Genomic DNA, 26,026 nt, shown 5'->3' with positions numbered 1-26,026 from the left:
TTAGGGGGTGAGGGCAGACTGTGAGTTCCCTGGCCAGATGAGCAGTGCTTATGTGACAGTTGAAACATAGTCCAAGCATAGCAGTAGCGTGGGCAGATTCCACTGTCCAGGTGTCCATTGACCTTTCCTTCTGCTAAAAGCTGAAGATTTGATAAATTGCTTTTGGGAGCATACCATTTATTAGAAGTCATAAACTATAACACTATGAATCTGCTGCTGATCCCTTGGAAAAATCTGAGAAATTGTAATTCAATAGAAAAGTTTAAGTACCTGGTAAAATGAGCCAGGTGTTAGATGGGTATGCAAAGATGAGTAAAACAGACAAAACCTTGCCTTCTAGTGGAGGATACAGATGTTAACTAACAGAGTCCCTGTCTGATTATTTAAATTGCAATTGTGAGACCGTTACAAAGGAGAAGAACGGGTGAAGTGAGACAAAATTGGAGGACCCTCTGGGGTTGAGGAGCAGGGGAGCTCAGGGAAGACCACAGGAAATAACATTTATGTTGCTATTGGAAAAATTTACTTGGCAGGAAGGCCCTGAGATGGGATATGGCAGGGACCACAGGGTGGGTCTGTGGAGGGTGGGAACTGAGGAGAAGACTGTGGGAGATAAGGCTTCCTCATGGGTTTCTAAACTTACATTGTTCCCCATTAATCTCTTTAAAGGAGTGAGGTTACAAGGCCATGTAAACTTCAGAAGACCTCTCTGGAAACATTCCACGGGCCTCTATCCTTACGGTAGGCACTGCCATGTGGTCAGAATTATTTTGAGTGGCTGCAGAGAGCAGAGCCAGGACTCAAGTGTGCAGGCTACAGGGATGCAAAGTATATGAGAGGTCCTTCTAACAGCTACCCAGCGAAGGAAAGGCCTGCCTGCCTGGGAGAAGCCAGCTGCTTTACCTATATGCCTGCAAAAGGGTCAAATGCAGGCCAGTGAGCACCTTTCAGCCCAATCTTGTCAGAAAGGAGTCCTTCCAACTGGGGAGTTGGACAGTGTATAACAATACCCACCTATGGAGCACTGACCCTGTGGTAGACATTGTTTGTTTAGGCTCCAGGAACACAGAGCTGATAAAGATTACCCCCTCGTTGGTCAAGTGGCTGGGAAAAATAGGATGCCATGTGAAAAATGTTCTCACATGTGTTGTGCTTTCAACCTTAGACAGTCTCTCGCCCAACCCTCCCTCAGTGTCCTGTCTGACTCCACCAAGAACATCCTTACTCACACCTGCAGCTGACACCACGCGCTCTGAGCCTCACCTGCACAGCCTGGTTATGGGGATCGGGTAGTCCTTCAGTTTTGCTTCCCTTTCTGTCTCCACTAGCTGCTTTTTTCTGCCATTTATGCTTCTGCATTGATCTGGCCCTTGATCTCTGATTGCAACTCTGTTCTTCATCCTGTGCCAGCCCCTTGGACCGAGGCAGGTTTGCTTTTTCACTCTGGGTACCCGTCTGGGCACAACACATACTGCTTCTTTTACTCCCTCCAAATGCTCCTGCCCACTCAGCCCCTAGCTTCCCCACAGGCTCCCTGTCATCATTCCCTGGGGAGAGATGATCCACGAGTGCTGGAAGAGTCCTTTGAGAGCTGTGGGAGCATTTGGGCTGGGGCGGGAGATCCAGCATCAGGGTTGAGCAGGAGTTTCTTCAGAAGGAGAAGGACTGGGAGGGACTTTCAGTCAGGATATTCTAGTACTTCCTGTCTACCCCGGAATAAACTGCTCAGTCTTTGGGCAGCAGAGTGAAGAGCACACTGACACCGGGTGTCAGATCCAAACCTGTGACACCCCCAATTGCTTGATCTTCCCCAATATCTCACAGCCCAGTTTACTACCTAAGCATGAATATATCTGCCATTCTGACCCCCAAAGGACAGAATTGTGAAGATGAGGTAAGATGGGACTGTCATTTGGCTTCTCAGAACAGAACCGTAGAGATAGACATTTTCATCTAGTCTCTTCAGTGACCATTAACTAGAGTTCCATTGTGTTACACACTAGAGCTTTTCATTATTGATTCATTCAAACAAGCTGTTGGTGGAAAGGCCACTTGGGAAAGAGAATTATTCGTAAAGCCGGACACTGAAATTGCTACAGGCCGCCCTCTGCTTTTGGTGGACAGTCTTGGAGAGAGCAAGCTTCCCTTTACTGCTGTCCTGGCCTGGGAAATCTCAGAGTGTGATTCTACTGAGGCTCTCTGCTACTCAGCCTCCTGATCAGACACTGCCAACTGGGCCTAAGTGAAGAGAATCATATTCTCCAAGGTGAACCTGTGTAATTTTTCTCTTTGGAGTCTTTTACTTCACTCTTATCTTTGGCAAATGTTTTCGTATCTGAATTGTCAAACTGAAAGGAATGAAGAAAGGAAGTGCTGTTGAGGTGTCATTTACAGTGGAGGATTCTAGAGTGAGAGCAGCTCCTGGGACCCAGAGCAAAACACTGGCACTTGGCACGTTCGAGCTACCCAGACTGACGCTCAACTTCATCAGTCAAATGAGATATTTCAGAAAGCATGGGGCATAGGAGCCCACTTATCTTGGAAAATGTTTGTGCCCCTGGGTGGATATACGCACCTCTTTGGGACTCTAAAACAGTGCAGAGTACCAAGAACACCTCTGGGCACATCTGGAACAGACAGAAGACCAGCAGCCATATAAGTTCTGAAAAGAGATTTGGGCTAAAGGCCAGGAAACCTGCATGCTCCTCCTCCTCTTGCTGTCATAATTAGCCACGTGACTTCAGACCAGTTGTAGACTCCAGGCCTCATGTTAATCACCTATAAAATGTTGTGGGCGGACCCATCAGAACCTTTTCTTGTGGGATATTCTAGAATTCTATATAAGACTTGCTTCCAAAGACCTAATAGCAGCTTAGGGCTAAATCTTCTTCAGAAAAGTTAATTTGGTGCAAAAGGGAGCTCAAGACTCTATAGATACTTATTTTCAAATAATCACTACAGAATCGGGGTTTGGACACTACTGCCCTGGGTCAGAGAGCTTCCTTGATTTTATGTGTGTGTGTGTGTGTATATATATATATATATATATATATATATATATATATATATATATATAATTGCTTAGTTGCTGGTGTAGATGATGGGATGTGATCTCATGTTTGTTGAATAAAAAAGAATATGCAAAGAGTACAAATATCTCTTTGAGAGGGTTTGATGGGAGATATTTTCCAAAGTTGGGATTATGGGAGGCCCGTGATGTAGCGGTTATGTTATGGGTTGAATTGTGTCCCACTAAAAATGATACATCATAGTTCTAGTTTTCAGTTCCTGTAAATGTGATCTTATTTGGAAATAGGGTCTTTGCACATTTAATCAAGTTAAGATGAAATCATGAGAGTAGGCCTTACTCAATATTACTAATGTCCTTATAAGAAGAGGGAATTTTCAGGACGCCTGGTAGCTCAGTCGGCTACATATCTAACTTCAGCTCAGGTCACGATCTCATGGTTTGTGAGTTCCAGCCCTGTATCGGGCTCTGTGCTGACAGCTCAGAGCCTGGAGCCTGCTTCACATTCTGTGTCTCCCTCTCTCTCCGCTCCTCCCCCGCTCATACACATGCACGCTCTCTCTCTTTCTTTCTCTCCCTCAAAAATAAATAAACATTAAAAAGAATAAAAAGTAAGTGTATTAAAGAAGAGGGAAATTTGAACACACATGCACGGAGAGAATACTATGTGAAGGCAGAGATTGGGGTGATGTATCTACAAGCCAATAAACACCAAAAGTTGTCTGTTGTCACCAGAAGTTACAAAAGAGGCATGGAACAGACTCTCTCTCTCCAAGAATCTTAGAAGGGCTGCCACCTTGATTCTGAAGTAGGCTTTAGAACTTGAGAGAATAAACTTCTATTGTTTTAAGCCATCGAATTTGTGGTCTTTGTTATGGCAGGTCTAGGAAACTATCCAGGTTAGGAGTACAGGCTCCAAATCCAGTCATCTTAAGTTAAAATCCTGTCTTTTGACTTATTAGTTGGGTGGGGGCAAGTTACTTAACCTCCCTGAGACTCAGTTTTCTTAACTATAAAATGGGGATATAATTCTCTTACCTTTCTTATCTTTAAAATAGGGATATAATTTCACCCACCTGATAGTAATGCTGTGATGATACAGTGAGGTAACCCTTGAAAAGGGGCCAGCAGTAGATTGTGACCCATATTAGATGAGGTCATCTCCTTGTATTTGTATCTGAACCAGAGACTGTCTCTTAGGGCCTTTGAAGATAGGGACCGTATCTCATACCATCTCACCTAGCATTGAGTGTTGAATGTGGTAACTGCTCAGTGACTCTTTGCTCCCATTAATAACGCAGATACATATTAATTTTGTCAAAGCCCAACTGAGTATGAGTGACGTTGGACACGTCCTCCTCTTAGGCTCTCCTCTTAGCTCTTCTTGGGTTTTTCTTGGTAATACTCTAACATCAAGCCGAGCAAAGTAAGAGGGAGCACAGGGCGGGGGTCAAACCCTAGTTGTTACATGTGGTTATGTGTTCTTGGAGAAGTTATCCCTCTCTACTGTGCTTCAGTCTCCTCCTCTGTAAAATTGAAAAGGGGGTGGATTAGATTTGTGCTGTGCCCTTCCCCAGGGGAGGGCTAACCACACCTACTTCTTAACTCTCAATTTCTGCTCCCAACTGCCTCCAATCCTCCCTAAGGGGCCGCATTGTTTTCAACACTAGCTGCATGAACAATACACCTTAAGGAGGGTTGTAACTAATGGTTTTAACAATTTACGCATACACTGCATGTGCACAAAATAATCAGCTCAATAAAAGCAACATCAAGGGCCTGGCTGAACCTTGATAATTTCAACTAATGTGGAAACTATGGACTTGGCAGCCCAAGACTTTACTGATGTGGGAATCACTGGATTTGGGGGCACATCTTATAAAACACGTGATTTGGCTGAGGAGACCCCCTTGGCAGTAGATGTCGTGGGGGAGGCCAGTTGCAAGGTCCAGGCTTCACTGTCAGCTGGCAAACCTTTCAAGTGTGTCAGCTGCACACTTGTGGAGTGTGGAGAAGTGCAGAGGGAAAGCTGAGCCCTGGGGAGAGCGGGGCTGGGGGAAAGTGACAGATGAGGTGTGTTTAGTGAGGATCGTACAAATTGTTTCCTTTTAACAAGACGTAAACCTTACTGAAAACATCATCTGTTTTTGGCTTGCTAATTACACTTTTTGCCTTTCCTCACTTAGCTGAAGCTTTGACGGCCCTAAATTTCCTAAAGGCCTTTTTAAGAAAAATAAAATTAAGGTTTAATTAAATGAATTATACTACCTATATATTATTTTTTAGGATCGCTAGGGGGTGCCCCACAGTTAGTGAATTCGTTCATTCATTCATTCATTTGACTGCTTCGGTTGGCCCCAGGCACACTACTGGGAACCATGTGTTAGTTACCTGGCGGCTGCAACTAATTAAGATTTTCAGTAGTGGTTTTCTATGTCCTGGGGTCTCCGTTCTAGTGCTGGAGCTGGCATAGAGCCTAGACTGAGACCAGTCTTGCCCTCATGGGCTTGCCATCTAGTTGGAGGAAGAAGGAAGACTTATTTGCAGCCTTCCCAAGGGCTGCGTTAGTAACAGCATAACCACAACGGTGATAGTCATAGAAATAATACTAAGGATAACAGCTAACATTGATCATTTACTGTGTGCCAGCTCATAAGTGATTTAAGTAGTTATGTTATTTAATCCTCACATAAACCTCATGAAAAAGTTGCTAATATTCTATAGATGAATAGATGAGTCCATTCTACGGATGAGAAGTGACAGAAGTTAAGTAACTTGCCAGGTATGGCACATGTATGTAGGAGGTAGCAGCCCTGGGGTTGCAACCCATGTGATCTGGCTCCGGAACCTGCCCTCATAATCAATTCTCTGCACTGCACACGTGAACTCCATTTTAACAGTGGTACCAACTGCAGTTTTATATACATAAAGGTAGATTATTCACTTTTATAGGAGGATTTCATGAAATGTTTCTGTAAATAGCAAATGCTCTTGGCACACTGAAAAGAAGGTTCAATTGGCAAAAGGTTGATTTATGCATTTGTCTCTGGGAACATATCTATTCTATACCAGGAAGTTCACCTGATGTAAAATTGTAATCAGCTTACAGACATAGCAGAGGGAGGCACAGGTGATACAAGGGACAGCCCTGTCACTCTACCCATGAGAACGTCTTTATTGATAGTTTTTCATACATAAAAAAATAATGAAGAAAACCAAAATGTAAATTACCTGTAAATACACAGATAACCGCATCTGAACTTTACTCTAATGCATCTATTACTTTTACTTTTTTTTAAATACAGAAAGTTATAAAATAAAAAAATAAAAGATCTCTTTTCCATCTTAAGCCCCCACTATTGAGCATTGTTCTTCGCTCATCCTTGAGGAAACCATGTGGAATTGAATGTCTCTTGAGGACACTAGAAGGGGTGATAGGTCACTTTCTGTTGTGTGCCGAGTCCCCTTCATCCTGAGGGGATGAAGTCATAGAAATAAGTATCACTTTATTCTGGGCGTTAAGTGTAGGATGTAGGTGGAAAGGAAGATGGACAAGACCTAACCAGTTGTCTCCATCTGAATCTCATGGTGATTTGGACCCGTTGGTCCCTCATTAACCTTCCATGTGGCAAGCACACACACTCACTGTCATCTAGTAGAAACACGATTCATATGTCTTTACTAGTTGCCCTACCCTATTTCCTCATTTTTATCCTTACAACGCTGATGGGAAGATTTACACTAAAATCCAATGCACATTCTCCTTCCTACGCCTACTCCTTCCTGTTTTCTCTGCTTCCCCTCTCTCCTGTTCTTCCTTTTCACTTTCTCCTCTTTCTCAAGCACCTCTGTGCCTTTCCACTAAATTTTAGACCCTTGCCATTTTCTCTGCACATGAACCGGTATATCTGACAGTATATAACATTGGAGTTTGTGTGCATGTGTCTTTCCAGCAATTGTCTCTTGCTCACATGATTCTGTTTAAGTCCTTAACAGCATGTACAAATCCTTTGTGGGAGATATCCAGAGTCAAAAGTGTCCTCACTCTCATCCTGCCGGCCATCACTGAGTGCTTCTTTCATCAATACACCATTGCTAGGCGTGAAATGGGGTATTTAGGATTTTAAGAGCCAAATGTAAATGTGCTTAATGAGCCTCAAGGGAGCTGTGGCATGGCCAGGGAAAAAAGGCTTTTAGCAGCAAATGCAGACAAAAGTATTGGATTTCATTCTCTGGGTCTCCTGAAAAGTCAAAGACAAAGAAAATGGAGATCCTGGCCCCTCATGGGGTAGGAGTCAGTCAAAACCTAAAACCCAAGCAACTGGAGTCTCTTGACATTTTTCTCTTTGGTAAAGAATTCAACAAGTGGTGGGGGGTGGAGGGGGGTACAGATAGAGTATAATGATTTGTTCTGATAGTTCGAAGCCCCTGGTATTGTTGGGGACACCCTAAAGGAGCTCAGAGAAAACAGTGATGGAGAAGAAATCTTTGCAATACTTTTAGGATTCTGAGCAGTGACTTTAAAAATTTTTAGATTTTTAGATGAGTTTAGAAAAACTCATCTGAGTATTCCAAATCTGCCCGAAATCTCTTTTTGGCTCTGTCAAAACAACATTCTTTGTCTCTTTACTAGTAAATATGAAGGCTAGTTCAGGCATCTCAGTGCATTAGAAATCTGTTGAATGTCTCAAATTTACTCTGCTGTAGCTCGGGGCTGGAGTCTGGGAGACTTCCTGCCTCTGACAACTGTTTTATGCCTACCCAGGTTGGGCCAGCTCTTCTTGAGTGTGTTAAAAGTGGTATGTTTCTGAATATAACAATGCTGATACTTGATCCTGGCAGAAAAAGAAGTGAAAAATAACTCATAAAAAAAAAATTTTTTATGGCTTTAGGCGAGTCAGTAACTCTGGGCAATCGTATGGTTTACATTCTGCAACAGCTGAGCTTCTAGCATTCTCCTCCCCTGGGAGGCGGACAAAGGCGGGGTCACCCACACTGTTTGCCTTGATACCCACAACGCTCCTACACTCTGGTTTGGAAACTTGAGTCTGGCTGTGTCCACGCTCAGCCCACACTGTGCCTCTCTCGGCGTCCCTCCTGCCTAGTTTCATTCACTTCTTTGATCTATTTGTGTACCTATGTGCCTTCCATTGCCGGCAAGCCCGGGGAAGACAGGGGTAGTATCTCTTTCGTGATCTCTCAGAGCACCGAACACAGAATTTTGCCCGTGGAAACTGCTAGGTAGATATTTGCTAAATGGTACTAATTTCTTTTTAAAAAGTCATGCATTTTTGTCCTTTTGATAAGTATCCTATTCTCTGGATAAGTCTGGCTGAATTTAAATTCTTACTACTACTGTAATGATGTCTCACTTAGTTTATGTGCTTATGAGCCTAAATTCTATGATTAAAAACAAAAACAAACAAACAAAAAACTAGAGGAATGTGGGATGGTATACCCCAGAATAAACCACATAAAATCTTGATGTTTCAAGTTTTCTGTCTTTTTAAAAGAATGAGAAGAGTTACTAGAAGGTACAGAAATATAAGATTGAGAGTGATAAGGGATGACTATGGCAGTGCTGGCTCACTGGCTGTGTGATTTCTGCCAAATTACCTGAACTCTCTGTTTCCTTCCCTATAGGTTAGGGATAAAGCCTAATTTGCAGAGTTGTGACGAAGAATGAATGAAATTCAATGAGATGATACACACATAGCTTTGAAACCATGCAAGTGTCCAGTGAAATCCATTGAAGCGGACTGACTGCTTCTGGGGAAACACATAGAGATGAGAGTCCAAAGGGATCCCCTCTGGGGTTCCAGAAGGAGAGCAGATTTCTGGGGTCTGGGACAGACAAAGGGCCACATATCTTGCTGCCGGTCTGTATCTTGAGGTGAAAACACAGTCTTAGAGGCTACCCGAGGGACAGATTTTGGGCCTGGAGTGCTGGCCTTGCTCATGTTTCCAGGCCCAAGTGCACTCAGAAGCATGGAGCAGTGGATCTAGAGAGACTGTGCAGGCTGGGACAGAGGGTGTCCCAACAACTCGGCACTGATGGCCTGTGCTCCCCATGGGACTTTAGAATGCCTTGGAACTCTGAAAGACCTTGAAACGTAGCCCAACACTGGGCTCCCTTAGAATGACTGAAGTTGTGTTTCCCATCACCCAGGCAGGAAGGAAACTTGAAACTAAATTGTTTTCTAGAAAATAAAGACATGCAATATTTCTTACATACTTACTATCTGTATCATTAAAAATATTAGATCTGCCACAGATTTTTACTTGGATGTTGGTTCTATTTTCACACTATTTAAGAGCTTTGAGGAAAGACGAATTTTTAAAATAATATAACATTAGATCCATTCAGATTACATATTTGGCAGCTTTATAAAGCAGTCTTTTTTATTTTTAAATAATTTTAATAGCTTGATTCTCTGTAAATTATGACTTTTACCCTCTGACATGACATGGCCACCTCAAATCTTATGTAAAGGCAGACAGATTAAAATATGTACTGATATGGATAAACAGACAGTAGATCATTGATGTAATAACACCTAATATAGTGCCCTACATAATTATAGATCTTCAATAAATATTTGGGAAATGAATGAATGAATGGGTAGATTCTAACAAATTGTTAGAATTATTGACAAAAATGTCATTTTTATTCACCTTAGCTTTAGTGTTAGTAAACATTACTTTATTCCAACCCTTATAATGTTAGTCATTGGTGACAATACTCTATTAACCAGAATATATTCTTAATCAAAATAGATAGACCATTTCCTGGTGATACTGAATAATAGGGAATTTATAGAATTAGGTGACACTGCTGGTGGGTATCTCAGTACCTCACAAGCTGAAGGCAATGTTGCCCTTAGATGAAACTGAGAAGGGGGAGGAGTTTGTTCCTCTTGCTCATATTTCTTCTCCCTTGTGTAGCTCTCGGGCTCTTGTTGAGGACTTTCTCTATCCCATGGCCCTTGGATGACAGGGGCCTTTTACTATACCAGCCCATCTCTTGCTTTTTCTCTGTTCCACTCTCTAATCATCTTCATAAAAGATTTGTGTACAAAGATGCTCTTTGCCGTTTTAGATGTAATGATAAAAAACGGAGTTAAGCTAAATACCAAATAAATTGTGAGATATTCTCAAATGTCTAGCATGAAGCTATTACAGATGATGTCTTAAAAAATTACGTAATAACCCAAGGAAATATCAATGTCACTAAGTCAAATGAGAAAATAGCATATAGTTTAGACATGTGGTTCTGTGGGCACATTAGAGTGGATTTGGGGTTATGAAGAGGAATTATTGGATTACAGTTGCCTCAGAGAATCCTTGGTCAAGAATTTTTCTCTATGTGGAGTTTTTGAAAAATATGGGGGTGGGGCTAGTGACTTCAAGGTCACACTCTCACAAACACCTGGAATGCAGTCTTTCTATGTTACTGGCTTAGGTGTAAGGTAGAGCTGGGGTGGGGGTGGAGGGTTGGTTGATATCCTTGTTTGAAAATTACCATACTAGAATGGAGGCTGAAATAAAAGACTCTCTCACTTTGGCTTAGAGGTGAATCAAAGGAATATCTATGGGTGGGGTAAAGAATTTTTGTGGAAAATAGTTTTGGATTTCTTTGAACCCAGAGGTAAATGACTGATCAAGAAAGCAGATTATAAAACTGTGCAGCAGTAAGTATGGTTATCTCTTGGTAGAGCTGTGGGTTGTTTTAATTTTCTTTTTGAAAACTTTGTTTTCTAATTTCTCTGCAATGAGCATGCATAAGTTTTATAATCAGACAAAAGTAACAAAAATTCTTTGATTTGCTTTTATGCCTAGCACTCACTGGCCTGTGTATCTAGAACTAAAGCACATGTTTATTCATATGCAAATTAAATGCCTTTGAGCTCCCTGCCACCCCCATGCAGGAACTTAGGCTCCTCAGTTCCTTTCTAGGTTTTTATGAGCAATCTTCCAGTACTTTCTTCCTTTCTAACTTCCCTGTCAATCTATAGTGTACAGGCAGGTACTCTTCTAGTGCAAGGTAACTGGCCTTTCCTGGTGACATTGCTGGCTTGCACCATGGCCCTGGTCAGGGGAGAGGAGCTCTGTCCCTCCCTTTACCCCTTTCCTCAGGGTGTTCTAGGATCATTCTTCAAATTCCCAGAAGCATAGCTGAGAAAAAGTTGGGAAATTTCCCAAGGCTTTGGTGAAGCCATGGAGCAACGCTGGGGGGAAATACATTCTAGATGCTAACATACACCTGTGACTACACGGGGTTGGCCTCAAAGTCCACAGACCACAAATACCCTCAAAATCCTTTCCCACTGCTTTACTGCCCACCTGCCCAGCCTCTCACTCTTCACACTTCCTGGAATGCTTTCTAGGCCTTGGAGTTCACATCTGCAGCCATCCCAAAGAGACCAAAGTGTTCCTCCTTCTTTCCAGACTAAGGTTCACCTCCTCAGGCCTTATTTCTGGTCTCAGTATTTTCCCAGGATGATTGACAAAGAGAATAGCTGCTGTCTTAGGAAGAAACTCAAGCCCCGCCCGTCAAGTGTGTGTGGCCAGGTCATTGCATTCCAACAGAAAACCAACTATAAATTATTTAAAAATCTATTTGTTACATTAGTTCTTTCTGAAGGTTTCAAACAATTCTACATAAAGAACCTCAAACGTCCAGTCCATGTTTCTTTGAGATTTCCCAGTCCAGTTCCTTTCATCGTCTCTCATCCATCATGAAGTCAAGATCAGGCTGGTGTGACCTTTTTCTCACTCTCTCCAACTTGTCTCCTTCAAGTGGTCAAGAAAACACACACACACTCACACAGACATGCACTCACCACAGACATGCACATACTCACATGTCCACAAGGATGAGTTGCAGGTTGTCTACATCAAATAGTACAATAAAAGAAACATTCCCTGAAAGAAACCAGTATGAAGAATCTGGCAATAAACCTGTACCCCATGGTTTATATTACCAAACAGAACACTTAATTTCTCAGCTGAAAACACCTGCACTCAGTTTACTTCACAGTATTCCCCAAGGACAATAATGGGTGGGGACTTCCTTTATATTCTTGTCAGTGAAGGGCCTCTTGAAACAATTACCCCAAATCAAAGGAAGAGTCTATCCCAAAGGTGAATTCAGTCCTTTTACTTAGAAAGAAAATCCGCCTTGTTTTAAAATGGCAGTTTTACAGGCTATACATAACCACGGTTTTTTGGTTTTTGTTTTTTTTAAAGAGAGGATAATCTGAGGGTACACTTTTAATTGCATCTGGACACCCTTTTGCACAAGTGTAATAATGATTTATGCACCAAAGTTGACTTTTCATTTGCCCTGTTTCTACAGGGCTTGCTTCCTGTGACATCTAACCCCAAAAATGAATGATCAGGAATGCAGAAACCATTGATAATAGCTGACTCTCTTCCTCTTCTCTGGTATCATTAGCAGTTTGGAAGCTGCCTTCAGAGCTCTAATCCAGCTGGGTGACTGGTGTGAAGTCTTCTGGGACCAAGATGGCTTTCCAGACCCTGAGGTGGAAGTGGGGTATTGCGGGGGCTCTGTTCATAGTAGTAGCCTTTGCTACGAGTACAGTCAACTAAGTGGCTGGAAATGCAGCACGTGAGCCAGGATTCCTCAGCTTTGCTCAAATTTTCATAAGGCTTCCGTGTTTTAGGAACAGGATCAAAACATAGAAAGAATGGAGGAGAGAAGCCCCAAGGAAGGGATATTATGTGTGTGGGTGATACGTTTTGAGAAAAGAAAGTGAAGAAAACTTTAAATGAGTTTCAATTATTATGAGGTTGCTTACAGGGAGAATTTATGATTGCAGATATAAAGGCAGAACGAGAAAAAGTGAACATGTATCTCTTGAGGAATGATATTAAGAAACTAGCAACAACTCCTGATAATAAATGTGATTTGGTGCCGCAGGAGGGTGTGGCATGCCACCTGCTGTCCTATTTCCTACCACAGCGAAGCCAATTTCTTCTGAAGTTTGATACCTATCCCCTCCTTCCTTCTGTCCCTTACTCAATTTTACCTCTTCTTTCTCTTTAAAAAAATACTGTCCAACCTAACCTGGATGGTCACCTTATTACATATAGCATATAATTGCCTCTCCTCCCTAACCTCTGACTACCTTACAAGTAATGATACCTACACTTGTCTACTAATTACATCCTTCAAGGCCCAACTCCCATTTCCTTTTCCTGCACAAGGCTGGCCTTGAATGTCTACTCTGAAGGTCATACATACTTCACACATTTTAGCAATTAATTGTACGCAGTAAACACTCCTTCCTTTGGAGGCTTATAACCCTTTTAATATGTACCAGTCATTTGTCATCTGTAGTTTTGCATTATTAGTTTGTGTTTTACATCTTTAGTCATTCAGTAAATATTTACTGAATACTTGCTTTAATCCAGGCACTGTGCCTGGCACTGGTAACAAGAAGAGTAAGGCATTGTCTGATCTCAACCAGTTCTTGTGTTAATGGAGAAAACAGGCTGACAGCACTCTCTGATCTGGTATGTGCCTTAAATGAAGTATGGAGTAACTTCTGTAGGCTCTTAGAAGAAGACATACGTAACTCAGCAGAAAAGGCTTCACAGAGACTGGCTGGATCTTAAAGAATGGATTGAAATTTTCCAGGCAGAGAAAGAGGAAGGATATTTCAGGCAGAGGGAGCAAGATGTGCAGAGGCAAAGTTCTAAGAGGGTGTGATGTTGTTGGTGACTGGTGAACCGAATAGTGGAGTCTAAGCATATGCTGTGTGCATGTGGTTTGGAGGGTGGGAAAGAAGATTAAAGTGATAGCTGGGGCCAAGCTTGTCAGGGTCCTTATCTGCTATGCGGAGCTAAGCAGTTTGTACATTTAGCTTTCAGAGTGCTGAAATGTATAAGAAAAGTACTGACATATTCAGATTTATTTCATGGGAAGAGAATTCTGGCACATATATGGATTATGGACACAGTGGAGGAGAGAGACAGGTGGCAAAGAGGCCAGTTATGAGACTAAACTGTAGCTGTGAGATACAGAAGAAAGGCTAGATTCTGGGAAATAGAAAAAAAATAGAAGAACCTTCTGTGGATATGATAATAAATTCAGTTAAATTGTACATGCCAGGAGGAGATATACAATAGGCAAGTTGAAAAAAGGACTTTATCTTGGGAAAGCAATCTCTGCCTTGGAGAACTAGGAGCCACTGGCTTAGAAGCCATGGCAGTAGAGGGTAGGTAAGATTACTCTAAGGAGAATATATAGGCAGAAGACTAGGAGGCTGGGAGGACATTTGAACAATACAGGAAAGGGAGGGACAATTGGAAAAACAAGATCTCAGAATAGGCAGGAGGGCATTGAATCTGGTACCTGAGATAAAAGGGATTCTCCCTAAAGAGGTGTCCTGTATTTGAAGAAAGATGAGAATTGACAAGCTAGAATACTGGACTTAAGTAGTTTGAGAGTAGGGATTATTTCTTTACTTATATGTTAGTCCTTTGTTGCTCATAAAACATTGCCTTGCACAAAAGAAGTCCATAATGAATGTCTGTTGATTTACAATAGTTTACTCTTTTTGCATGAAACTCATCTGTTTATCTTTCTTACACTTCATTTCTTTCCTTGCAATATTTATGAGGTCTAATAGGTCTAGTTTCCTATTCTGAATTTCCTGGTTCCTGGGCGATGGGCTACTAGACACTTGTCACTCAAGACGTGGTTCATAGAGTTGTAACATCAGTATCACGCAGGAGCTGAGTGCAAGATTGTGCCTCCATCCTAGATCTACTGAATCAGAATCTGTATTGTAACAAGATTCCCATGTGATTGGAGTGTACATTACAGCTTGAGAAGCACTGGCCTGTAGACACCTTTTCGAATCCTTTTGTTCAAAACTCATTATTTTTTTGTTCTTTGCTTCTTCATTAGGCCCTCACTATGGCTTCTACAAGATCAATTTCCAGGAACTGTTGCCCCATGAGGAAGTTTGATATATTTAATTTTATAAAATTACAGATGAGCTTGTACTCGTTTAACTGAAGTTCTTCATGTCATTATGAAAAATTAAAAGATCTATAACATATTCATTTTATAATCACACAAAGAAAACCAACACTGATATAAAAATATTATATTGCACAGGACCCCAAGGGTTTGTGTTAGATATAACTTAGAAATTCTCAGCTGTGCATCTGCTTTGTTGCTGTTTTCTCTCTCACTGACATAATTTCAAGGTCACCAGTTCCATCTTTTATGGTGTGAGGAGTAAATCAGACGCAGAAGAGAAGGGCAAACTTTCCCTGAAGAGCTGGAATTCCAAATAGAAATGGAAGCAAAATATTGGAAGGGACAAACCTAGGGATGCATGTACTTTCTATTCTCCTGCTCTTTATACGAGAGCGTTTGGCTCCGTTTCTGGTGGGCACTGTGACTGTGAGGTTTTGCCTATTCCTTCGAGTTTATTGTTTTGCTTCACACTTTTAAAATATTTGCAACCCAAGAAGAACTTGTGTAATTCTGGGTATGAATGCATGACTATAAAGATCTTCTGAGAACAGTTTGTTAGAAATAATAGATTAAGTGCCATTTTCAGTATTTCCTCTGGTATTTGATTTATGTTATCACCACATAAACAGTACTGGTTAGACTTGCTTATAAGAAAATTGAAAATAAAAATTTTCTTTCCTCAGAATTATTGCTTATGTTTCTAGAGTCTCAAAAGAAACCAAGTTGTAGACATGCCTTGACAATGTCCAATATGGCTGGCCTTTCTATTTTACTGATGTCATTTATTTTCAACAAAGGAGTAAATTCTCTCTTCTTGGACTAAAATGTGTCTTGAAAAGTAAAAGAAAATTATGCCTAGTGTGGAATTTCAAACCTGAGTGCAAAACATCTGAACGCTGGGTGTTCATCTTTCTAACAAGCTTAGCAGATGGATGGGAAGTGATGTTTGCTGTTTATTTCCTCAACATATCAATATGTGAGGATGTGGTGCAAAATATGGTTTTCCTGCAAATGAGCAAAACCATGCCAGAAGAGTACAAGCAACATAGTTTGTACTCTGGAAGAACTTTAGAAATTGGAGGGCCACTATTAACTTAAAATCTTTCCAATTCTTTTTACTCATCAAAATCTTAGAACTGTTGTGATCAGTGTTGAAAGGACGCAATTGTTTCTGTTACTCATCTAACCATTTCAAGAGCACTTAAAGGGTTCTTTCAGGCAAGAAACACAAGGACAACTGAAATCTATCTGTATTCATGGCTTTGAATTTTTTTAAAAAAGAAAGAACTGTAAACGTAAGCCACCAAAAGAGGCAGTTCATATCAAGTGATTTTTCCAGGATTTTAGTGGGTATTTTTGTGACCAATGACCTTTCTTTGGCTGTCAATCAGTTAAGTATTAGGCCACAATCATGGTTTAATAGCCAATTGGCATTATTTGAGAATAGTTCTAGAATTAGTCATGGCAACTATATAAGGATTTTTGCAGGAGTGTCACACTGAAAATTGGGGAGCTATTGGGAAGGGAGAAGTGGCTCAGTAGTATACAAAACCTGGAGAACTGTCTACTTATTTTTTAGGATAAGTAAGACTTAGCTTTTTTGTTAAATTCTTGGTGCTAGCCCAAAGCCTTCTCCTCTTCTTTTGTTAATTATTGTTTCTCAGTGGCTTTTGTTCTCATGATATTGATCATGGGTTGCCTACATTTCCTGAGAAATAATAAAAATTCCTGCAAGCTAAGTTGTCTTATCATCCCAAGAAGAATAATGAAGTAGATTAAATGCTGAAAGATTCACGTTCCTATAGCTTGAGGTTAGACATTTATAGTCATCATCTTGCTACTAGTGACCTATAAAATTTTAATCTATGCTTGGGGCTGGGAAAACCAGATGCCTTAGATACTCATTGTATAGCTTATTCTTGGTTGTAGGTTTCCATCATGTTGGTGCCCCTGGGGTAGGGAAGGTATATTCTAAGCAACTTATACTAGGAGAAATATTTTTATCTCAGTTCTTGAGTTGAGAGCAACACCTTTAAACTAGAGGTAGCACTATAAAATTTTGCCTCAAGAACTAGTGTTGGACTTAAGCTGATCCCCAGGGAAATCTGACCTGGGGCTGGAGAAAGAGTCCAGCACTTTCAGGCCCAATGTGATTCCTTCTTGCTAAAAAGGAGACAGAAGACTCTGTTTCTCAGTGAGTTCATAAGATTATGTTATTGCTACTGCAGTGGATGGAGCAGAGGTATCTGGTCTTTGCAAAGGATTAAATATCTTCCCAAATTCTGTTTTGTGGCTTCCAATCTTTCTACTCTGTTGAACTGGTCTTTGTGAAAGCACTTCATTCTACAAAAATATTCTGTGAAGTGAATGTAAAGATGTGTCCTGTAGTGGATAGAAGACTATAATGGATAGAGGACTGCATTTCTTGTTAGGAAATCTGGGTTCTAGACCCAAATCTCTCTCCTTGGTAGTTGTTCACTTGGCCAAGTCATTCAATTTCTCTGACACTCATGTCTGACATTTGTAATAATGGAGGTTTAACTAGCTGTCCTATCTATGGACCTGTGTTTTGATGGTTTCTCCCACATTCTTCTTAGTAAGAAGTACAAAGAAGCTAACTGTAGAGACGGATGCCTGTTGTAGGCAAAACAAGAGGGAGAGACTTCTCAGTACATCTAAATGTTTGGTATAGAAAGTTCTTTAATAAAATCCAGAGCAGAGAGAGGATGACTGTGTCTTAAATATGGTGGGGCTAAGGTTATTATTTCATATAAACTTGGGTCACAATCAAATAAATGGAGGAAGGGGATTCCATCAGGTAGATTAGACAGGTGATCTTTGGAAAGAAAGAAAACCAGGTGATGGCAAGGTGTGTTTTTACCTAGTTTAGAAGAAAACCAACCATATCTAAAGGGAAGCCCAGAATCATTTTTTCCTGGACCAGAGATCAACTTTAGTCTTGGTAGAACTGGTTTTCAATGAAGCCAGCAGAACAGAGACAAAAGCCATGGACATTCAACTGATAGCTATGTGAAGCTGTGAAATGTACAAGATGAAAAAACTGGGAATACATACAACTATCCAAGCTGGAGAACTAGTAAGGCCAGTTAATCCTCTGGAATTCCTTTCCAGAGGTTACTAGAGGCACACCTGGTAAGGAAGAAAGGAAGAGGCTGGTGGTTGCATTATACAAGTTTTGCCGAGGACCTTCTAACTGCCTCATCCCATAGTTCCTGATGTGTCTCATTCAGTGCTGACCACATTTTGAAGTGTAAAATGTGAATGACAAAATCAGACCATACAGTAACAACAGAAAGTGGGCAAGAGTTTCTCAGTATTTCATGACCTTAAAAAAAAAAAAAATTGAACTTTTTGCTGAAAAACATTAACAAGAAGTTAATGCAACAGAGACCCTTATCTCTGATCCTTAGAGAAAAGTTGTGCAATGGTTTGGCATTTTCTGCTTGTGACCCAGAGCCACATCCAGGCAAATCAATCTTAGTTTTCAAAATCATACCCTCAAAAGGGAAAGAGTAAAGAATGGTATAAGGACCAAGGTAGGGATGTGAGCACTGGAGACTGGGTGGAGGGTCTATTTAAGCTTTAATTGTATTCCTTTTGTTCTGCATTTCCCTGTGTCCCTGATGTCAAAAGGGCCAGCTTCACTGTTGTCATCATCCTAGCCCACTGTCTCCATTTCTGATTTCTACTGGGAAGTACCACTTGATTGGATGACTCATTTGTATTTCTTTTTCTAGCTTTCTGGTCTACTCACCCCTTTGTTCTGGATGTGTTCTTAATTTCTTTCACCCAGTTCCTGATCTATACCCATTTACCCCTCAGTGATTGGCCCTGACCCACCTGTCAGGAAAGAGGGATTTGGACACTATGTTGCCACATGATTGACGAGATGGTATATGAAGAAGTCCCATTCCAGTTGAATAGGTGAGGGTCCTCACAGACAAAATGGCCATGGCAGGTACTGTTATTCTTTCAGCAATCCAAAGTTCTCCTTTGGAGGTCAAGGGCTGCCTCATAACAGCACGACTGGCCCACCGTGCCAGCACAACCATGAAAATAACAAAAACAGAAAAAAATCCCTTAAATTAAAACCTTAATAATCTCCCCTGCACATTGGGGGTTCATGAAATTAAATCAGGTTGACACATAGCAAGAAATCAAAAACTGTGAGTTTCCTTCTTCTCTAAGAGGGAAACACTTTAAAAATGCTTTTAAGCCTCTCACATCATGACTATCACATCAAGAAGTCAAATATAGAATGCAAGCCCTTCAATGGCACTTACCTGACTTATGGTGGAAAAGGCTTTTTCTTTCGTGGTCAGAGGAGGAGAAAATCTGACAGTGAATGCTGTGAAATCCTAATGTAATTATGCCAACAGTGTTCTTCACCTGTGGCTTGTGATACTCATATTAAATTTCTGTCAAGTATTTATTCTTACTGTTGGCACTGTGAATATGAATCCATTCATGTTAACCTTTAATCCCATTTTACAGCTAAATAGTACTGTTAGCTGCTTGATTACTTCTCCAGAAGGAGGGATTTCTACCAGTCCTTGGACACGTGTTCAGGATAAGATTCAGGATTCCTGGCTCTGCCAAAAGTGATCTCTGGGATGTTCCCACTGAGAAGACTTTGGATGCCAGTTTTCACATTTAATGCACTGCAAGCTCTTAGTGACTTTTGGAATTTAGTGAGGATCAAGAGAGAAAGTAGAAGGAAACCAGACAGAGAAGGAAGAGAGCCTGATGGAGAAAATCTGCTCACTTGATAATGGTCTTTCATTATAGAGTTCATGTTTTATATCATTTGGTCTTTCAAACTACCTTCTCTATTTAAAGTGTTAATTAATTCCTTTATTCTTTTTGGCCATCAAAGACCTACGTAATTGATGTTCTGAACTCCCTGAGATGTAAATCCTATGTTTTCTTTCTCTAAAGCAGAGTAGTTAACCAAGCATTTACTCACAAGTATCTTTTTTTTTAAGTTAACTCATTATGCTAAAATTGACTGTTAGTGTTTTTGTATTATTAAGAAAAACTTCCCAAACTATTACAGGTTTGCAGATCTTTCGGTGTGTGAGGACCTCAGACTGATAAGCATAAGGCTAAGGTTGGTTGTTTTCAATATCTTCTATATGTATTCATATATATGTTTATATATATATATATATGCACTTATATATATAGTACAAAAGTCTTTCTTAAAAGAAATCATAAAACGAAACCTCCATATGTAAAGTAGCTAAAAATATTGCTGAAACCACTGAAGAGCACTCTAATTTTATCTGTTACTGTTACCTCTTTTAATTTTTTTTATGTTTATTTATTTTTGAGAGAGAGAGAGAGAGAGAGAGAGAGACCAAGTGTGAGCAAGGGAGGGGCAGAGAGAGAGGGAGAAACAGAATCAGAAGCAGGCTCCAGACTCTGAGCTGTCAGCACAGAGCCCGATGCGGGGCTCAAACTCATGAACTGTGAGATCATGACCTGAGCTGAAGTTGGACATTTTACTGACTGAGCCACTACAGATGCCCCTGCTACAATTACCTCTTAATTGCTCCAAATGTACTTCAACAAAACTCTTGGGGTCTAAGGAACAAATTTGAGCTCCATCAGACTAAGAAACAAAAAGTGAAGGAGGGAAGTTTAACAACTCATTGATGCAGTATTCTTATCCCTCTCTCACATGCAGATAGTAGGTAACTGGGCCAGTAGTAAATGGGTCAAAAGATAAAGAGAGTTTCCCTTTGCTTATCCACCTGTGAATCATTCATATGTTACTCATGAAGACAGAGAATTTGACTCCCTCTTCCCCATCCTATTTATAGAGGACTCTAGCCTGTGATCATACCTGACAGACCTGCTCCAGATCATTGCATGAAGAAAACCAGAATATACTCATTCTCAAAGTTCTGTATTTCATTGACTTATAGAATTAAAAAGAAATATGAGAGACTAATACGGGCTTTTCAGTGTTTCATTTTGTCAAGAAAGGATACTTCTAAGAGCAGCCACTGAAGGATACTCAAGAAGCTTCACACTTCATAAAAGACGGGACATTTTAACAACAAAATATTGGGGAAACCTCGGTCTCAGAATTACTCGAGTCAATATTCACAGTTAATCGAATGGAGGAAAGAACACTTTTCTTTTTGGAATAAGACTCAAGAGTGAATCCCAGCTCTGCCAATTATTCCTTATATGACACTGGCTGAGATAATTAATATTTCTGAGCCTCACAAATAAAATCACGCAATGAAATCACGCAGCCCACGTGGTTTTCAGAATGCAACCAATGAGTAGTTTTACATTCCTATGCTGTTTAGTACATAGTAGGTGCTCAAAAATATCCATTCCCTCCCTCCCACACCCTTTCCCCCCTACTCATTTTACTCACCTCAGAGGATTGTTGTGATGATTGAGTAAGACAATAACAAGAGAATGTTTGGTGAACCATAAGGCATTATTTAAATGTAAGTTTCATGAGACAGAAGGTGCTTTGCTTTAAGCACATGCATTTTCCTTTTCATAAGATGTGTAATATGTGGTGCAGGAACCCTCAGGAAAAAAAAAAAAACAAAAAACAAAACTAGTGCCTTGTCTGATGCCTCCAAGACTCACATAGCCCCTGGATGAAACTGTATATAAAATGTAGATGTTATTTTAATAAATACTGTCCACATAGTGAACATAGTGTTTCTTTTGCATGTTTTTTAAACAAAGAACTTTAACCAATCAGCTCACAGATTTTCCTGCACGGTAAACTCTATAAGGTGTAGTTATAAAGTCCACTGGAGTTATAAAGCGTTTGGAGTTATATTGCATTAAGCACTATTGCATTCAATCTCACCAAGCTATTAAGGTGTTTTATAATGGGATGTAAATATTTATGACCTGTTTGAGAATAACCAAAGAAAAGTGCTTTTCATTATTTTACTTCGTATCCTATTAGCCAGACATATCTTTTAGAGTTTCAACACTTTCATGGCTCGGGAAAGTGATGTCAGCTTTGGTGCAGTATGTGGTTGGGAAGGAATCTGGTTACTTTTGTTACTGTGTCAAATTGCCTCCAAGCTGCTTCACCTGACAGCCTGCCTGGTGAGCTAAAGCCAGAAGAATTCTTCTGTAGACGCATCATGAATAATAATCGGCTACAGCTAAGAAAATACTCTAACTTTTGCAGGGAAACCTGGGAGCACCACATTCGAAACTAGGTTTGCATATCTCTCAGAGTTTTAAGTTGAGAAAACGCATTTCTGCTTTTATTCTCTTCCCTTGAAGAAAACTTGGAAAACGGCTGCACGTGTTTCTTCGAGAATGAAATTCCGTTTTCAGAAATCAATCTTGGTTCTGAAGTTTTCGAACACATCACTATTGTATTAAGTGGAAGTAGTTAATTTAAGTGAATTGAAGCTCTTGCTCGTCATTACAGGATATAGGAAAGTCTGGAAGATGCACTTTTTATTAAGGAAATAAGAAAAGCTGATGCTGTTTTCATGATCACATACTGTACTTGAAAACATCTAGTTATAGAAAAGAGGGAAGGTTAAATATTCAAAAATGACAATTTAAAACCACTTTGTTCTCAAATCTGTCACTACACTTTTTGTCAGATAGGTTTAAATCCTGGTAATTGGTTTATGCCAAAGGACAGAGGACAGTCATTTCAAAGCTTTCCTGTTCACAGACTGTTAAATTGCCAGAAAAAACAATCACAGCAAAGTGACACATAATTTAGAAAGAATGTAGTGCATGCTTCTAATCAGAACAACAATAACAACAAGAAAACCTACTAAGAGCAAGTATGGAAATGCCAGTATAGTGTTGAATCTAGCAATGATCACACATAAAAAGCAACTGTTTGACAAGGACAGCTGCGAATGATCTATGTGTCCCACACCCTCCCCCTCCCCCAATAAAAAAGATATTCTCATTGGAAATATGGTTACAAATATAAATCACTGATTTTTTGCAAGACCGTGACGGCTTGGTAATAAATATCAAATCAGTCCATTTTAGATCTGTAAAAGGATTCTTTCAGATCTGAAGACTCCAGAGCAACTGTGAAGCTGTCTTTATTCAAATCCTTTGAAATTTAAAGCGTGATCTTAGACCACCAAGAACTGTAAGACATGCCAACTGATGCTTATAACAACTTAGCCTTCCTGTTCTTCATATCTGATTTTATTAAGTGTCTGTCAAAGAGTATATTTAACTTTCATGTTTCCAACAGGAATTCATTGTCTTTAACTTTTGTTCTATGTTTTAACAGGCAGATAATGAAAAGAATTATTTGCATGTTGAATTTGTACCTCGGGCAATGAAAAGAGGTCTGAAGTTATTGTTGTGGTGTGACTTCCCTTTCTAAGAATAAATTCTATCGGAAGAGGTGGGGATGTCATAAAAATGAGGTCGAAAAGGAATTTTCAACATGATTTTGATGGGCAGATAAAAGCATTTACTATTATTTATAAAAGAGGATCCATTTAAAATAGACTCCTTCTCAATGTAAGGCAGTTAAGAACTTAAAAGGAAAACAGGGCTACTTTTATGTAATTGAGATGTTTCAGACTATATGAAGAAATCCTTTCATTTGCAACTTAGCAGAGGAGACCTGGCACACCCCAAAGAAAATTGTAATGGAAATTAGGAGGCAGTGAGGATGATTGAAAACAGATAACGCTTTGCTTAGAAATAGCAAACTACAAAACTTATGTCAATAAGATGCCATTGCAAAAACGTATTGTTTTTAATTTATTGTCAATACATTTTTTAGAGTTAAATAAATTTGAATTCAATTCATTACTTAAATAAAACAAAAGTTGTTGTTTTCCAAACCATGTATATATCAAACTTTGAAACTGGGTGGCTCCCTTCTGCCAGTTTGGAAATAGGCCAGTTTCGACTTGTGACCTCTAACACTCTATTTAAATATTTTTAATGCAAAGTTCCTGCAACATCTTGTCCTGGTGAAAAACAATTTCACCAACAAACAACAAAAGCAAATGAGGAAACTCCGTAACTACTCCTGTTACTTTTCATGCCCCACCATTTTCTATTTCTGAAATGTTCTCACTCTGGACCGTTCTATAATATAAATATTTTATTTTCTATTCATTAGCAAATAGCTGTAATGGGGCAAAATTTGCATATTATAAGATTCCCCTGTGCAATTCAATATCTTTTAGTCAATTTATAGAGTTGTGCCACTTAATTTTAGAACTCCATTTATATTTACATTGTTTTAACGTTTCTGTTTTTTTAGTATGTTCATACCTGCTTGTCTCTGAGATAAGAAAGGTTTTTGATAACTGGATAAAAGAAGAGGGGAAGGATGTTATAGGCAAGAGGATTAGGATTCATTCATTTATTTGGTCATTGATCCATCCATTTATTTTAGAGTTATAAATATAAGTTATATTCGGTCCTTAGTATGAACCAGACATGGAAGTGAGTACTTGCAATGGATTTTTCAATCATAATTTGGTGGGTAGACAAACAATTTAGCCATATTATCATCATAAACATGACAGATACTATCACAGGAATATGCAAATGGCACAATGGTAATGCAGAGAGCCTAATAGCAAATAGATCATGAAGGGCTTCCTGGAGGAAGGGCATTTTGAAGGCTAGGTAGAGTCAGGCAAAGAAGCAAAACAGTGCTAGAGTATGAGGTGAGGCTGGTGGAAAAAAATGGACCAGATCCCAGTGGAGCTGTGAGAACAGGCTCACAATAAGTTTTTGTATGTTAACAAGGAAATTCAGATTACTTATTAGATTTCCCTGGTTATAATGATTTAAGAAACATTGTACATTGTGACAGCTTTCTGGAGGGTCACTGGATGGAACTGACTGAATATCATTGAGATGTTAATGTGAGAAGCTAGCATTCTCATTTTATCTTTCAAGATCAGCATATGATTATATGTATTTTTATAATGTTTATTTATTTTTGAGAGAGAGAGAGAGAGAAAGAGAGTGCAAGCCAGGGAGGGACAGAGAGAGAGGGGGACACAGAATTCGAAGCAGGGTCTAGGCTCTGAGCTGTCAGCACAGAGCCTGATGCGGGGCTCGAACTTATGAGCTGTGAGATCATGACCTGAGCTGAAGTTGGATGCTTAACTGACTGAGCCACCCAGGTGCCCCTGATTATTATATTATTAATTCAACTTCCATATAATTTACATTTAGTTCAAAGTCTCTGTGGGAAAGGGGGTGGAGAAAGAGAGAACACTGATGGCAATTGCTAGTAAGTTTAATATGGAGAGAATTTCTAGCAAACGTTTTTCAATTTCATTATTTAAGTCGGCCCTGATCATTATTCCGGGATTTACTCCCAAAGTCAAGGTTTTAAGGAAGCTGAGGGAGGAGAGTCAGTATGGACCCCAGGGGCACTAGACTAACACCCTGTCTAATGTGGGGCTATGTATTCTTTGGGTATTGACATTGCAGATCTAACATCTGCTTAGACACTTTGTGTGCTTCTCTGTATCTCTCATAACCAAGAAGCCAATGGAAAAAGCCTCAGTATGTGTGGTTTCAGCTGGCTGTGGATAATTAGGATGTCTGCTTCACGCTCTGACCCCCTGGGAAGAGAGCTGGCTCAATCCATTGGAATGGATTTTGTTCTGCTAGTGTAACATGATGGTCAATTACTGCCCATCCTGTTCAGCAGACTGTTGTCTCAAGATAACAGCAACCTACCTGGAGTCTTTGACTTGTCCATCCTCTGCCAGAAATGTGAATGCCATCCTGGCCAGGTGAATCTCTTTTATCAGGAAATATAATTGACTTCATATAGATGGCTACCCTCCTGGTCGAATAAAATCAGCATTTCCAATTAAGACCCAAAAATGGTTTCACGAAAAGTTTTCCTCAGAGGAAGCAAACTCTGAAAGTGCTTGCTCTTTTTCATCACCTGAGTCTACACACCAGGAAATGCTTTGGATGAAGGTGGAAAG

At 40.1% G+C, this 26,026-nt stretch overlaps 1 long non-coding RNA gene across 1 annotated transcript in view; it reads right to left on the bottom strand.

Moving 5' to 3' along the window:
• LOC128314028 (uncharacterized) overlaps positions 1 to 19,480 on the bottom strand; it is a 40,056-nt gene extending 20,576 nt beyond the window's left edge. The window contains exons 1-2 of the long non-coding RNA XR_008295336.1: positions 19,349 to 19,480; positions 18,906 to 19,091 (exon numbers count right to left, since the gene is read on the bottom strand). This is a non-coding gene — a long non-coding RNA (uncharacterized LOC128314028). The remainder of the gene's footprint in view (positions 1 to 18,905; positions 19,092 to 19,348) is intronic.
• Between the last annotated feature and the right edge of the window lie 6,546 nt (positions 19,481 to 26,026).

Source organism: Acinonyx jubatus, chromosome C1 (assembly GCF_027475565.1).
Source record: "Acinonyx jubatus isolate Ajub_Pintada_27869175 chromosome C1, VMU_Ajub_asm_v1.0, whole genome shotgun sequence".
NCBI lineage: Eukaryota > Metazoa > Chordata > Mammalia > Carnivora > Felidae > Acinonyx > Acinonyx jubatus.
Note: the sequence above shows the minus strand (reverse complement) of the source record. Positions and strands in the feature narration are given on the sequence as shown.